Raw genomic sequence first — 16,865 nt, 5'->3', positions numbered from 1 at the left:
GATTTAATCTATTAACTAAACTGTCACCTTAGACTAAGTATGGAAGTAATACTAGAGTCATAGGCATTAAGCTTTAAAATCTTAGACTAGTAAATTTGAGGGTGTAAGGAGTTACACGGGAAGGCTCAAGATTTACAAACTCTTATTATCAGAAATAATTTAATTATTTCGTCGTTAAATCGTGGTTTAGTATTTAACCGACAGTCCAAAAATAGTGAAGCATTCCAAGTAGGTTTATCAGATGCGTGATCTGGTAAATGAAACCCTACTAAGTGAATTTGGAATAGATTCATTATTAAACACCTAGTCCAGGCCATTACATGGACAACAATGACTCATGAAGACTAGCATGTGAGATTGACTGATAGCGTTGTTTCATGGTCTATAGGAATATAGTATTCGAGTCAATTACATGGGTGTATGATTGGGAATATACACTGGATAACCTAAACATGAGAGTTCTTCAAGGAGTTGAAAAACGTCATGAACACTCATAGGCAAGATTGGAGAGATTCCTTAAACATGAGTACTCCACTCATCTTCTATAAGGAATGTCGAACTTTGGCACCGTTAAACGCCGCGCCGTAAAAAGAGGTTATAAAGGCGGATTGCTGGGGGATACGGGATAGATATGAAGTTAAGTGGGAGTACAAGAGTGGATTATGTCCTCCTAGCTAGGTTAGGAATAGTATCTCCAGGCCACTTGAGGAGAAGCAACTGAAAATGTGTGGCCACACTCTAATGGATTAAAAGTTAATCATTAGCCTTGCAGTTGTTCTCCAGATCAAGAAAGTCTTAAAAGATATGACGTATCAGATGAGATGCGAAGTGACATGGGAATCGAGCATTGCACTTGTTCCAAGGACAAGTGGGAGACTGAAGGATATATCCGTTCGGTCTGAAGGAGATGTCCTTCCGAAGGAGTGTCCTTCGACCAAGATGGCAATGCGATCAATTTGTCAGTTAGGATAAAGATGAAGATCATCCAGTCCGGTCCAATTAGGGGTCGTAGTGCTTTGCTAGAAGCCAACTACGATCGTCGGATCATACACATAAGAGTGGTAACTTGATCGGAGAGAGTTGACTAGATAAAGAGTGGCAAATAAGTGGATTGGATCCGTTATTTGTGGCCAAAATAGTGTTCAGAGGAGTTGGGACAAGTATACATAACCCTGGGCTAATAATGGAGCCCGGGGTGCCCATAAAGGGGTCGGCATGTGATAGCTGCCCTTAGGAAGGGGCCGGCCAGCACATGGCCGTCTAGAGCACCCAAGTGGGCCGGCCATAAAGCCCATAGAGGCTTATAATGGCCAGCCACATTAAAAACCTAAAGAGGGTCACTTTGGGATATGTCTTGAAGGAGATATTTTAGGAATCCTAGTTTGGGTCAAATACCTTCTCTATGATCCCTATAAATAGACCTTCTTAGACATAATTGTGTACACACAACTCATACAAGTTTTGTGAAAATTTTGGGTGGGATTTTTCTAGAGAGAAAAATATACATCTCTCTCTCTCTCTCTCTCTAAATATACAACTTATGGAGAGAGAGGAGTTAGAGAGATGATCAATTCTATCACTCTAGTGAAGAAGAAGAGTTCTTCTCAACCTTCTCTTAAGTCCTAGCAGACATTAAAGAAGGAAGATCAAGTTAACCAACTCGGTGTCTCAAGTAGAGGAGCTACACATGAAGCTCTCGATCTTCACACACGAATTGGAATGGTTCGAGCGAAAAACACGATAAAGGTATTTATATTCCTTGTTATAGTTCATTGTTTAGTTCATGCATAAATCTATCCTGGTAATCTAGTGTTAACATATAGATGTTGAGATTCCGCTTAGAACACTAGATTTAATGTATTAGATACGTATGAAACTCTACAATTGCCTCCTTCACTGCTTCTGTTGCTGCCATATACTCTGCTTCCGTTGTAGACAACGCTACCACCGGTTGCAGCACTACTCTCCAACTAATGGCACTCCCGCAGAGTGTGAACGTATAGCCTGTCAGCGACTTCTTCCTATCAAGATCCCCCGAAAAATCTGAATCTACAAATCCAACTACCAAACCAGAAGTGTCAGCCCTTCTGTCGTAAACCAAACCAAGCTCCGCAGATCCTCCCAGATACCGCAGTATCCATTTCACAGCCTGCCAATGACCTCTCCCACGTTTGCCCATGTATCTGCTTACTACACTAACAGCATGTGAAATATCAGGCCTTGGGCACACCATAGCATGCATAATGCTACCTACTGCATTTGCATAAGGCCCCCGGGACATGTACTCCGTCTCGTCATAAGTTGTTGGTGACATTTCCCCCGAAAGCTTGATGTGTGCTGCCAATGGAGTACTGACAGGTTTTGCCTCAGTCATACCAAAACGTTCCAACACCTTCTCGATGTACGTTTTTTGAGACGAGAACAGTTTCCCAGCAGATCTGTCTCTCCGTATCTCTATACCCAATATCTTCCTTGAGGCACCCAAGTCTTTCATCTCAAACTCACCCTTTAACTGATCCTTTAACATCTGGATTTCCGACATATCCTTGCAAGCTATCAGCATGTCATCCACATACAGGAGTAGATACACATAAGAACCATCCGATAGTTTCTTATGGTACACACAACCATCACACCTACTTCTGTCATAACCATTTTTAACCATAAACGTGTCAAAACGCTTATACCACTGCCTACGAAACTGTTTCAGTCCATACAAAGACTTTTTCATCAAACAGACCTGGTCTTCTTTCCCGAGAATCTCAAACCCCTCTGGTTGATGCATATAGATTTGTTCCTCCAACTCTCCATGTAAGAACGCAGTCTTAACATCAAGCTGCTCCAATTCCATATCATAAAAAGCAACCATAGCAAGTATCACTCTAATAGAGCTATGTTTAACAACAGGAGAAAATACCTCATTGAAGTCTATCCCTTCTCGCTGTGTAAACCCTTTAGCTACTAACCGTGCTTTGTAACGTGCATCTTCAATCCTGGAATTCCTTCCTTCTTCTTGAAAACCCATTTGCTACCAACAATCTTCTGACCCTTAGGCAGCTCGGCTAATTCCCAGACCTGGTTCTTCCAAAGAGAATCAATCACTTCATTCATGGCAAGAGACCACTGCCGTGAATCATCGCTCCTCATAGCTTCTTCATAGGTGCATGGCTCACCTGCATCTATGCTTTCTCCCACATTAAGTGCAAATGCAATCATATCTGCAATCCCATACCTTTCCGGTGTCAGGATGTCTCTTCTTCCCCTGTTCCTCGCAACACTATACTGAATCAGCTCTAGTTCAGCTTCCTCAGCTTGTTCATCTACCTGAGGCCAAACTTCTTCCGGAGTGTCCATCTTAAACACCACCTGCTCCTTATGATCTTCCTGCTCCACCTGTTTACCAACACCGTCCCGAGTATCTACAGGCGTTACCTTCTGAGTTACCATGACTAACTCATCAAAAGTAACATCTTTACTTATGAGAAACTTCTTCGATTTTCCATCCGGATTCCACAACCGACAACCCTTAACCCAGGACTCATACCCAAGAAATATACATTTCTTAGCCCTCAGATCAAGTTTACCTTCCTTAACATGTGCATAAGCCGAACAACCAAAGATCCTCAAGTTCTCATACTTTGCAGGATAACTAGACCACACCTCATTAGGAGTTTTACACTCAATAGATGTACATGGTGAGATATTTACCAGATATGTTGCCGTGTTCACTGCTTCAGCCCAGAACACCTCCGGCAACCCTGCATTCGAAAGCATACAACGAGCTCGTTCCAATATAGTTCTGTTCATACGTTCCGCCACCCCATTCTGCTGTGCGGTCTTTCTGATTTTATGGTGTCTCGATATCCCTTCGTCTACACAGAACCTATTAAACTCGTTTCTGCAAAATTTCATGCCATTGTCAGTCCTCAAGCGTTTGGACGATTTTCCAATCTGCTTCTCGATCAAGGTCTTCCATTGCTTAAATTTGACGAATGCCTCATCTTTGCGTTTCAGTATGTAGACCCATACTTTCCTGGAAAAATCATCTACCAAGGTTAACATGTATCTACCCCTAGGCCCGAGAGGGACCTAAAGATCTGAATGGATGTAATCCAGAGTTCCTTTGGTATTATGAGTTGTTGTACTGAACTTTACCCAACATTGCTTCCCGAAGACACAATGTTCACATAATTCCAGGTTTCCAACCTTCTGCCCACAGAGTAAACCCTGCTTGCTCAGTATAGCCAGCCCCCTTTCACTCATATGCCCTAACCGCATATGCCATAGCTTGGTTCTCAACTTCCTTATCTGATGATGACACATATAGACCATTCCTTTTCAACTCCTTCATAACTGTAAGAGTCCCCTTAGAAACCCGAAGAACACCACCTTCACCAACATATTTGCAACCATTATCATCCAGAGTTCCCAAAGAGATCGGATTTCTCTTCAAATCTGAAACATGTCTAATGTCTGTTATAGTCCTCACAACACCATCGTGCATCTTGATCTGAACAGGACCAATTCCAACCATCTTACAAGGAACGTCGTTTCTCATTAACACCTTGCTGCCATTAATGACTGTGTAAGTAGAAAACCATTCCTTATGAGGACATACATGGAATGCACAACCAGTATCCAAAATCCACCTATCTTCAGCGAAGCAGGCATTGATCGCTAGAAACGTAGCTTCATAACAATCTTCAATGATTACCAAGACACTACCATCATCTTCTTCGATGTCTGCTACTTCTGCTGGCTTCTTCCTAAGCTCAGGACAATTCTTTTTAAACTGTCCCTCTTTCTGACAATTAAAGCATCTGTACTTCTTAGGTTTTGATTTAGACTGTGAACGGTCCTTCCCATCGACCACATGCTGCGACCTTTCCCTTACCACCAAACCATCACCTGAGCTGCTTTCTTCCATTGACCACCGTCTCAACTCCTTCGAGTTTAATGCTGCTTTAACATCCTCAAAGGTTGTAATTGTTTTTCCAGACATAAAAGAATCAACAAAGCTTTCATATGATGGTGGTAGGGATGCAAGCAATAGTACTGCCTTATCTTTTTCTTCGAATTTGACATCTATATTTGCCAAATCTAAGAATACTCGGTTGAGTACTTGAGTTCATCCATATGGTCTTTCAACGATTCCCCTTCTAACAACTGTAAACTAAACAATTTCTTCTTTAGATAGAAACGATTAGTTAGAGATTTCGTCATATACCTTGTCTCCAGCTTACTCCATAGCCCATCGGCTGTAGTTTCCGTCGCTACTTCCCGCAAGACCTCATTGCTTAAACAGAGCAAAATCTGACCATGAGCTCTCTCCATGAGATCTTCGTTCTCTGCTTTAGAAAGTGATTCAGCAAGTGCAGCCTTCCCATTCAACGTCTTCAGCAGACCCTGTTGTACTAATACTACTCGCATCTTAATCTTCCAAAGATTAAAATCATTACTTCCATCGAACTTGTCTATCTCGTATTTCGCCATCATAGAAACCTCAAAACTTCAGCTCTGATACCAGTTGGTTATGCCCAATCGGGGTTAATGTGAACAATACGAGTAATTCAAGACAACAATAGGAATAGTAAAGAACAATCAAGAATAGAACACAGAGATTTACGTGGTTCAGTTGGTGAGACCTACTCCACGGCGACAACGGCGCGATGATTTCCACTATGATAAGCAAACAAGTTTATACAAGAGATTCGTGAGATTGTGCCAACTGATATCTTCTTAGGGTTTAGTTTATATAGCCACTAAACCCTAACCCCACCGCCTCACCTACTTTCTCTTTACAACCGACATTGTACACAGATACGCTAATACTAATAACCGACATAAGCCTAGCTTCGCATTCCAGCTTTATCTCAAAGTCCAGCTTTGCCTCAGAGCACTGCTTCGTATACCAGCTCTGTCTTAGTAATCAGCTCCGCTAATGGGTCCAAGCTTTGGTAGGTTGTACCGGGTTCGATATCGATCCATATTTGAGTCACTTCTAACACAATTGAAGTCATTGGGCTTCTTCAGGGTAGTAAAGAAGAGGTGACATTTCTCGGACAACCGAGAGATGAACCGGCTCAGGGACGCTACCCTTCCTGCTAACTTTTGCACGTCTTTCACACATTTGGGAGAGGGGATGTTTATTACCGACTGTATCTGGTCTGGGTTCGCCTTGATCCCTCTGTATGTGACTACATATCCTAGGAACCTCCCTGAAGATACAGCAAATGAACATTTATTTGGATTTAATTTCATGTTGTACCTTTTTAGGACCTCGAAGGCCTGCTGCAAATGGTTGATGTGTTGTGCAGCTTCCAATGACTTGACCAGCATGTCATCTATGTATAGCTCCATGATGTCGCCCAGCATATTGGCGAATATTTTTTTTTCACCAATCTTTGGTAAGTAGCTCCTGCATTCCTTAGTCCCAATGGCATAACCTTATAACAAAAAATGCCTCTCTCTGTTATGAAATAGGTCTTTTCTTGGTCCTCGGGGTGCATAAGAATTTGGTTGTACCCCGAGAAGGCATCTTGAAACTAAGAAGCTCATGGCAAACAGTTTCATCTACAAGAATGTCTATATGAGGTAAAGGGAATGAGTCTTTTGGGCAGGCCTTGTTCAGATCAGTGAAGTCAATGCATACCCTCCATTTCCCATTTTTCTTCTTTACGACCACGACATTGGCTAACCAGTCGGGATAATGGACTTCCCTGACAAATCCTATGTCTAGCAACTTTTCTACTTCTTCGTTTATTACCTTATTATGTTCAGGTGCAAACCTTCGCCTCTTTTGTCTAACCGGCGGGTGGTCTGGGTCAACTTGAAGTTTATGCGTTATGATGGACTGGTTTATGCCTGTCATGTCAGCGTGTGACCAAGCAAAACAGTCGTGTTGCGCGGTAAGGAAGTCTATCTGCTTTTTTCGAAGAACAGGACTCAAGGTAGACCTTACCTGTACTTTATGGTCAGGGTCGTCTGGATGGATTTGTACTTCATCCAGGTCTTCTACGCTAGGTTGGTCGGGGTCAACGCTATGAGACTGCTCAGTCTGTAATTACTATAAAGAGGTCTTGGGAGATTTCATTATATTTCTATAACAATTACGGGAGACCCCTTGGTCTCCTTTAATCTCCCTGACTCCCCAAGGTGTAGGGAACCGTACTACCTGATGGAATGTTGAAGGTACTGCTCTCATTGCGTGGATCCATGGTCTGCCTAGGATCATGTTCTAGGCCGACAGAGAGTCCAGCACCACGAATGTGGTTGGCAAGTTGAGTCCTCCAGCATAGACAGGTAGAGATACTTCCCCCAAGGTCTGCTTTTGTTCACCACTAAAGCCAATGAGTACGGTTGATCGACGACATACGCTTGTCTCGTCTAAGCCCATACCCTGTAAAGCATGTACAAACAGTGCATTAGCGGATGATCCATTATCAATTAAAATCCTCTTTACCAGAACGTTAGCAGTCGTATGAGATAGGATGAGAGCGTCATGGTGAGGGTTGACGAGCCCTGTGACTTCTTTGTCTACGAAGTTGATGATCTGATCAGTACAAACTGGTGGTGGAGCATCAGTTCAGTGTGTTACGGGGTTATGAGTTATCCTTGCGTTCATTTTGGCGACTGAATGGCTTACTCCGCTTATTTCTGAACCTCCAGTGATCATCGAGCATGTCCTTGTTGGGATTGGCGGCTCTGGCTCCTTCATTTGTTTGCCGCTAAGTGCCAGCGTCCTTTTTTTCCTTTGTCTGTTAGCAGGTCCGCGAGGTGCCCTCTTTTTAAGAGCTCTGCTACCTTCAATCGCAGGGCTATACAATCTCCAATCGTATGTCCGTGATCTGAATGAAACTCACACCACTTAGAGTTGTCCTTTTTGTCCCTTGGAGTTTTGATCTTACCTGGCCATCTCACAGTGTTGTCCATATCTTTCATTACGGTTATTACTTCGCTGGGTTCAGAGGTTGTACTATGGAAGTCTTGCCCTGGGAGGAGCATGGAACTTCTTCTTAGGTCATCTGGATGGAAAATCTAGAGGTCTCCAGTTCTCCCCCAGATTTGGGCACCTTGGTGGGTATGGGTCCCTGCTGCCTCGTTGTTTTGGCCTCCGATCGGGTCTCTTGGATCGTCGATCGCTAGGCTGACCGTCGTTGGAATATTCTTTGCTTCGGTGGGTCTTGTCTTCTTCCCACCTTATCTCCAACTAAGTGATGTGGCGTTAAAATGCCACATTTGGATCACTTAACTTGGATGGGTTAGTACTTTTCTGCTTTTATTTCTTATGATTTATGTGTTTTTCTTGTTAAGGAATTTATTTGGACTTTGATGTTTGATTTGGAATAAAACGAAGCAATTCATCACATTTTCATCTCACGTGGAAGAGACCGGAAGGAAATAGCACAAGGGGTATTTTGGTCATTTTGTGAAAATCAGAGCTTAGATGGAAAGTGGAGTCTATGGTGAGTCCAACGGCGAAGACGGAAATCGAATCGGAGTTCGGACGAAGAAATTACGGAAGAAATAAGTTGGAGGGTATTTTTGTCTTTTTTGGAAATTAGAGGATGTAGAGAAAATTATGAAGGCACACCCTTGATTTCTAAATGAGCAGCCCAAATTCCCAAGAGAAAGGACAATTAGAAGTTTTATGAGCACCCCTAGTCTGGCCCAAGTCAAAGAGGATGGACCAAGTCTTTAAGTCTTTTGGGCCATTAATTAAGAAAGGAAATAAGACAAGTCTGAAAAAGAGGAGGGATGATCTTCTCAAGGAGTTTTTAGGGTTTGTGTGGGGAGTCTTGAAGGAAGGGAGAGAAAGAGAAGAAGAAGCAGCCGGCCAAGCTTGGCCGGCCAACACACTAGGCCGGCTAGCTTTGGCCGGCACAGCTAGAACGCGGCACAGGAAGGAACAGAGCTGCTCGGGCTTTGCCAGAGAGCTTCTCGGCAGAAGCTCGGTTTGAGCATCAACCAACAGCAGCAGCACGGAAACACCATTAGAGCTGCAACTCGGTCGGAACAACAGCTTCGCAAAGACACAGGACGGCCTAGCCACAAAACGGGCCGGCATACAGCAGCTCGAGAAGAGCAGATTATTGGCCGGAATCCATCATCTTTTGGCCGATCTTTCTTGACTTTTCCGGCCATTATTTTGGCCGGAAGCCTTAGGGTTTCACTTGGGAACCTCTTGTCTTGATGTTCCTTGTGTTTGATTGAACTTTTGAGCTAAAAATCTTAGAGAGAGAAAGCTTGAGCAAGCTTTCATGGTGGTTTGATTCAAAGGAAGAAGAAGATACTGTTGTTAAGGGGAGGTCAAGTTCTGCTGAGAAGACACCCATTGTATAATGTTAAGAGGACTCCTGCATTCTGTTACAGGGAGATTGATAGCACTTAAACATATATATTTCCCGTCGATCTTAGTCTCGCGCCTCATCGGAGTAGGGAGATTCTCACCTTAACTCATGTCTTTCTTTATTTTCTTCCCGTTTATTATTTGTATCGCCATGTCTAGCTAACTTTTGTATTCGGATACTCGTGAAGCATGAATTGATTTGTGATGAAAGACTCATTGTGTTTTATATGTTAGTTTGATTAACTTTGTCTAATTTTATGAATTAGAAGCCTCGTTCGTAATCGTCTATTGACATATCATTTGATAGTTCGTACTTAATTTGATAACCGATTCTTAGTGACTTTTGATCGGTTATACTTAGTTTGACGTACTATGCTTAGGAGTGTCATACTTTGATCATTGTCAACTCATTTGATATTATGTTATTAGTTTGATAGTCGATGCTTAGTAACTTTTGATCGACTATGCTTGGTTTGACATATTATGTTTTTGATTGTCAATGTGGGTGAAGTTAACTAACTTGCATGTCAATAGACAATTAATACTAGTCACTATCAATTTTGTGGATCGAAGTACCCTTCTCACTCGATTCCTACTCGATCTTCTTCCGATTCACTCTCACCTCTCACTTTTAGATTAGTTCGTTTTATTTGTTTATTTATTATAAACCAATCAAAAAAATCAAATTATCATCTTTTGTTTTAGTGTGAGTTAGTGGTTGACACCTATACCGGTGGGCTAGACTTTCTCGATATTCTTATTACCTTCCTATCTTCGTGGATCGATCCCGGTCTTACCGGGTTATTACTTGACGTCCGTATACTTGCGGGTGGAACCTTTTAGGGTAACCTTTTAGGCCCATCAAGTTTTTGGCGCCGCTGCCGGGGATAGGTTTAGTAGTTTGGATATTGTTTGTTCGTTTTGTTCATTAGTTTAGTGTTATTTGTTAACTTAGACGTTTTTGTTTATTTTCGTAGTTTCTGACTCTTTCTTGTTTTCAGGAACTACTTTAAGAAAAAAAAAGTCGAAAAAAAGAGTAAGAGCGAAGGAAAAGAAAGGAGTCAAAAAGCTAATCGAAAGGAAGAACGAAGCGAGAGGAACATTCGCTAGTATCGTATTCTATTTCTTTCTTTCTTTCTTGTGTGTGATTGGTGGAATAGTTCCATTTATAGCTTGTGGGTTGTTCCTTGAACATTGTGAGGTCATGGCACATTATTCTAACGGTTGGCCATTACATGTTGATGATGATGACCTTGATCTGAGGAGTTCCATCACTACCCGACCTGATATGAACTTAAGAGAATACCAACAGTTGCGTAGAGCAGAGCTTAACCAACATGGTATGACCCTAGGAGAATACCGACGGATGAATGAGGGCAATAGGCCTGTTGAGCCTAATCGACCTGGTATGACCTTAGGAGAGTACCGACAGATGTGTAGAGACGAGCCCAACCGACCTGGTATGACATTTGGGGATTATCAAAGAATGTCTAAAAACAGTCCGATTAGTAAGTGGAGTAGGCCAGAACCTGATCGATCTCGTATGACATTAGGAGAATACCGACAAATGAATAGAGATGGTCAGATTAGTGATGGATATGGTCTGACACCAAATATGTATGAGAGACCTTATAGTCCACACTATTCTGAGACCAATGACTTTAGAGGCAGGTATGATCCTAATATGTACGGTAGGAGTTATGATCAAGAGTCTTCATTTAATTATACTAGTGAGCCTTATTATGAGGAGACTCTCGAGGATAGATCCCAAACAGAGTCTAAGAGTCATTTTACTGAGATGATGTCGCAATTTGCGACTCAAATGAAGCAGGAGATTGAGTCCTTGGCTCAACAGGTAAAAATGCTTAAGTCACAGTCATTCGTCGACGAGGAAGGGGTTTCACCATCCCAAACTCAAGAGGGTTCTAGGTACGATGACGAGGTTAATACGTCTAACCCTAGTACTAAGTTAAATGTCGATGAATTTACTGATTGATGACCTTATGGTCTCTTTACCTCGATCCTTATCGTCTCATTATGATAAGACTCTACCAGACTTTGATGTTCAGGATGATGGCTCTATGAGCAAGTTTGAGGATGACACGATTATGAACTATCCGATTTTTGACACTTGTAAGGAGTCAGTCTTAGATGCAATGCTAGGAAGGCCTGATATTATAACTCACTGCGAGGCTCCAGATGCCTTCGAGGGTATTGATGACTTAGTAGTTAGAGACATGTTGGATAGTTTGTCAAACTATTTACCTAAGGAAATCATGGACCTTGACTTGGTCCCTGAGCCTATTGCCTTACCCCTTAGAGTCTAGTTCGACTTTCCACATGATCTCAAACTCGGTTGTTGATCCCTTTTGGGACATTTCAGACGTCTTTCCAAAGACGTCTATGGACATAGTGGATATTCTGTCCACTAAGCTTCCAGATGATTTTTTGCCTTCGACTGATATTTTGACCCTCACGTGTATGTCGATCCTTTTGATGATTTTTTTGTTGTCGTTCCTTCTATTTATGCCTACTTAGTGGACTGTGCACCCACTAAGTTGGGGATGGCTTGTTTTCTTTTATCGTCTCATGTGCACTTCATATTCTTTATCTTTTTGTGAGACGATTAGGACCTGCGTATAGCTTTCTTTGGGTTGACCCCCAAAATTTCCGTCTTTTATTGTATGATCTTTGACTAATTGAGATGGGTCTTGATGTTTGTGGGTATCATCTCTGGAAACCCTCCACGAGACAGAACTCGTGTTCTTGCAAAAACAAGATAATCAACGGCTAATTGCATAGCTCAATGCAATCATGTGTACCCGCGTTAGTGGTCATTTTATGGTCATGATCCTATGTGCTTCATTCTCATATCTCTTTTTGATCATAGGAGCATTTCTTACTTGTTTTGCTTCTAAGGCATAGTTTGTTCCAAGTTTGGGGATGACAACGAGCTCGACATCAACTTGGAACTTGTTCATGCACGAGTCTCGGTAGTATCATCTATATCTCCTCTGGCTGTGGTAATATCTTTTCACTCTCCTCTTTAAATTAATATACCTCTTATCATTTGGTGAGTATGCTTGAAACATTGAGGACAATGTTAGTTTTAAGTTAGGGGATGGGGTATGACCTTTTAGTCATGACCATGGGGTTTCAAAAGACAAGAGGGTTCGATAAATTCGACCAAATTTGAAATTTTTTTGGGTAGATTTGATATGACTTTAGTGTTATGCTTAAGTATGTTGATGCATGTGTTTCCGTTTTGGTGAATGTTATGCATGTTCTTAGTCTTTCTTATGAATGTCAAGTCCTTTAGTGTTTGTTGTCTGATCATGTGAGTAGCATCTTAAGGAAAAAGGAACATTTCTGAGGGACCTAGAATAGTCATTAGTGGAGACTTAAACCCATGTGAGATATCTGAGTCTTTATATTATTTTCGAGTGTACTCTTCTGTGCTAACTCCGAGTAGAATGAAGAGCTACTCAACCTCGTAACTTTTAAAAGAGCTTAGACGATCTCATGAGCTCAATTTTCTTAGCCACTAGGAGTGACATCAGGATAGCGACCTTACTTTTGTAGTCCATGAAACCTGATAATAGTGTCAACTTTAGGGAAATGGATACTCCACCACCTATTCATCATCTTACTCCCGAGAATGAAGGCATGATAGTTATAGAAAGAAGAATGTGAAAGCAAAGCGCGAAAGAAGAAAAAGTTGTTGAGAATACTAGTGTTAGTATTTGTTTGTTATGAAAAAAAAAGAAAAAAAAAAGAGTTTATGTGTTATTTTATGCTTTTATGTGTAAGTGTTGTGGGAAATAAAATGTTCAAAGCAAAATACTAAGTTTAGAAGTTGTTTGAGCGTTCGTCTTATTGAAGGCGTCGACATTCTCGGGATCTCATCACTTCCATTTCATTACTTGTATCCGTTGACCTTTAGAAAACATTGTTAGACGGTAGAGTGGGTGAGAAAGGTGAGTGAGCTCCCCCACTCAATTTTAGTGGCTATTTCCATTCTTTATAGATCATTTCGTTCTAAAACATTTTATCCTCATTTGTTTTGTATGTGTTGAGTTTCACTTTATTCTATGCTCACACTTTAGAGTGAACCCATTATTATCCATATTTGAGTAATTTTATGTTTTTGAGTGTATAACCGTGAGGCTAAAGTCGAGGCGAAATGTACTAAGATAGGAATCGAAGTTTTGTGACTTTGAACTTAGATGATGCTCATTATGATTGGACACTTACATTTTAGGATGAGACTACTAGTGAGGAGACTTTTAGCGTTCATATGCGTTTATCGATTTTGTTTCGCTTGTTTAGCATGCTTGAGTGTGTCACTTGTGGTCATTATCTTATTTACATCGATGTTGTACTCTTTTATCTCTTTGAAACTGGAATTTTGTGGGTATATTCACTGGAAACCCTCACGAGACGACACTCGTCCACTAGGGGTAACCTAGGGGTTTAACGGGTTGTTGCATACGCTAAATGCAACCGGGATTCCTCCGAAAGTGAGTTAGGATTTTACTTTATTGTTTTGTTTTGTTTATTTGCTCGAGGACTAGCAAATTCTAAGTTTGGGGATGTTACAAAAACTTGATGGGCCTAAAAGGTTACCCTAAAAGGTCTCCACCCGCAAGTATACGGGCGTCAAGTAATAACCCGGTAAGACCGGGATCGATCCACGAAGATAGGAAGGTAATAAGAATATCGAGAAAGTCTAGCCCACCGGTATAGGTGTCAACCACTAACTCACACTAAAACAAAAGATGATAATTTGATTTTTTGATTGGTTTATAATAAATAAACAAATAAAACGAACTAATCTAAAAGTGAGAGGTGAGAGTGAATCGGAAGAAGATCGAGTAGGAATCGAGTGAGAAGGGTACTTCAATCCACAAAATTGATAGTGACTAGTATTAATTATCTATTGACATGCAAGTTAGTTAACTTCACCCACATTGACAATCAAAAACATAATATGTCAAACCAAGCATAGTCGATCAAAAGTTACTAAGCATCGACTATCAAACTAATAACATAATATCAAATGAGTTCACAATGATCAAAGTATGATACTCCTAAGCATAGTACGTCAAACTAAGTATAACCAATCAAAAGTCACTAAGAATCGGTTATCAAATTAAGTACGAACTATCAAATGATATGTCAATAGACGATTACGAACGAGGCTTCTAATTCATAAAATTAGACAAAGTTAATCAAATTAACATATAAAACACAATGAGTCTTTCATCACAAATCAATTCATGCTTCACGAGTATCTGAATACAAAAGTTAGCTAGACATGGCGATACAAATAATAAACGGGAAGAAAATAAAGAAAGACATGAGTTAAGGTGAGAATCTCCCTACTCCGATGAGGCGCGAGACTAAGATCGACGGGAAATATATATGTTTAAGTGCTATCAATCTCCCTGTAACAGAATGCAGGAGTCCTCTTAACATTATACAATGGGTGTCCTCTCAGCAGAACTTGACCTCCCCTTAACAACAGCATCTTCTTCTTCCTTTGAATCAAACCACCATGAAAGCTTGCTCAAGCTTTCTCTCCCTAAGATTTTTAGCTCAAAAGTTCAATCAAACACAAGGAACATCAAGACAAGAGGTTCCCAAGTGAAACCCTAAGGCTTCCGGCCAAAATAATGGCCGGAAAAGTCAAGAAAGATCGGCCAAAAGATGATGGATTCCGGCCAATAATCTGCTCTTCTCGAGCTGCTGTATGCCGGCCCGTTTTGTTGCTAGGCCGTCCTGTGTCTTTGCGAAGCTGCTGTTCCGACCGAGTTGCAGCTCTAATGGTGTTTCCATGCTGCTGCTGTTGGTTGATGCTCAAACCGAGCTTCTGCCGAGAAGCTCTCTGGCAAAGCCCGAGCAGCTCTGTTCCTTCCTGTGCCGCGTTCTAGCTGTGCCGGCCAAAGCTAGCCGGCCTAGTGTGTTGGCCGGCCAAGCTTGGCCGGCTGCTTCTTCTTCTCTTTCTCTCCCTTCCTTCAAAACTCCCCACACAAACCCTAAAAACTCCTTGAGAAGATCATCCCTCCTATTTTTCAGACTTGTCTTATTTCCTTTCTTAATTAATGGCCCAAAAGACTTAAAGACTTGGTCCATCCTCTTTGACTTGGGCCAGACTAAGGGTGCTCATAAAACTTCTAATTGTCCTTTCTCTTATGAATTTGGGCTGCTCATTTAGAAATCAAGGGTGTGCCTTCATAATTTTCTCTACATCCTCTAATTTCCAAAAAAGACAAAAATACCCTCCAACTTATTTCTTCCGTAATTTCTTCGTCCGAACTCCGATTCGATTTCCGTCTTCGCCGTTGGACTCACCATAGACTCCACTTTCCATCTAAGCTCTGATTTTCACAAAATGACCAAAATACCCCTTGTGCTATTTCCTTCCGGTCTCTTCCACGTGAGATGAAAATGTGATGAATTGCTTCGTTTTATTCCAAATCAAACATCAAAGTCCAAATAAATTCCTTAACAAGAAAAACACATAAATCATTAGAAATAAAAGCAGAAAAGTACTAACCCATCCAAGTTAAGTGATCCAAATGTGGCATTTTAACGCCACATCACCAAGCGCTGGATAGTACGTCATCAAGGGTCGTACAGTTGAAGGCATCCACAGTAGTCTCTGTGTTGCAGTATGGGATAGACACCTTTTCCCTGTTGAATCTTCCCACGTACTCTTTAAGATGGTCGTCTCTCCTCTGTTGTATTCTGTATAAGTCGCCAGGTAACTTTTTTATCTTCTTGCTACAAGCAAACTGCTCAACAAAGGTATCAGTTAGTTCTGCTAAAGATGAAATACAGTTGTTAGGAAGATTAGTGTACCACTACAGGGTTGGGCCGACGAGGCTAGAGCCGAAGCTCTCACACATGCAGGCTTCCCTTAGATATCTTGGTATAGCAGCAGTAAACATACATTGCTTGTAAGAAGCAATATGGTCAGCCGAGTCAGATGTACCATCATACATCTTCATATCTAAACTTTTAGGCATTTCAACTAAAGCAATGGCATCTACGAAGGGTGAGTCGGCATAGCTTTAGGGCAGACTCTTCTTAAATGGAGTCGGAACCCCAGGTATGCGTGTGTAAGTAAGGCCTCTAGGTCTGCTAGCCTTTTTTCCAAGCTCTGCTCCAGAGAGTTATCTCTAGGAGAGTACGGGTTTGTAGGGATGTAAGTCCCATTAGTCTGCAATATAGGTACAGTATGTAAAGGAGGAAAAGTAGAACTGTGCGGTGCAGCCGTGGTCTGCGTTGTTGGATGTTGGTTGTCATCCAGGTCTGGTTGAGTGACTGGTCGGCTTGAGGTACCACCCACTTCCGTCCTAGTTGACTGCTCTGGAGCTGTTGAGTGGAGGGCAACTCCGGCACGGCAGCTACAACTCGGGTTCTTCAAAGCAGCAGCTCGGGACTCCATTAATCTTGCTCGGCTGCATCAAATCAGGACCAAAAACAGTGAAATAGCAGCTCGGGTTGAAGC

The sequence above is a fragment of the Eschscholzia californica genome, unplaced genomic scaffold (assembly GCF_041429995.1).
Source record: "Eschscholzia californica isolate CP2 unplaced genomic scaffold, dmEscCali1.0.p SCAF_2, whole genome shotgun sequence".
NCBI lineage: Eukaryota > Viridiplantae > Streptophyta > Magnoliopsida > Ranunculales > Papaveraceae > Eschscholzia > Eschscholzia californica.
This window is presented reverse-complemented; position numbering follows the sequence as displayed.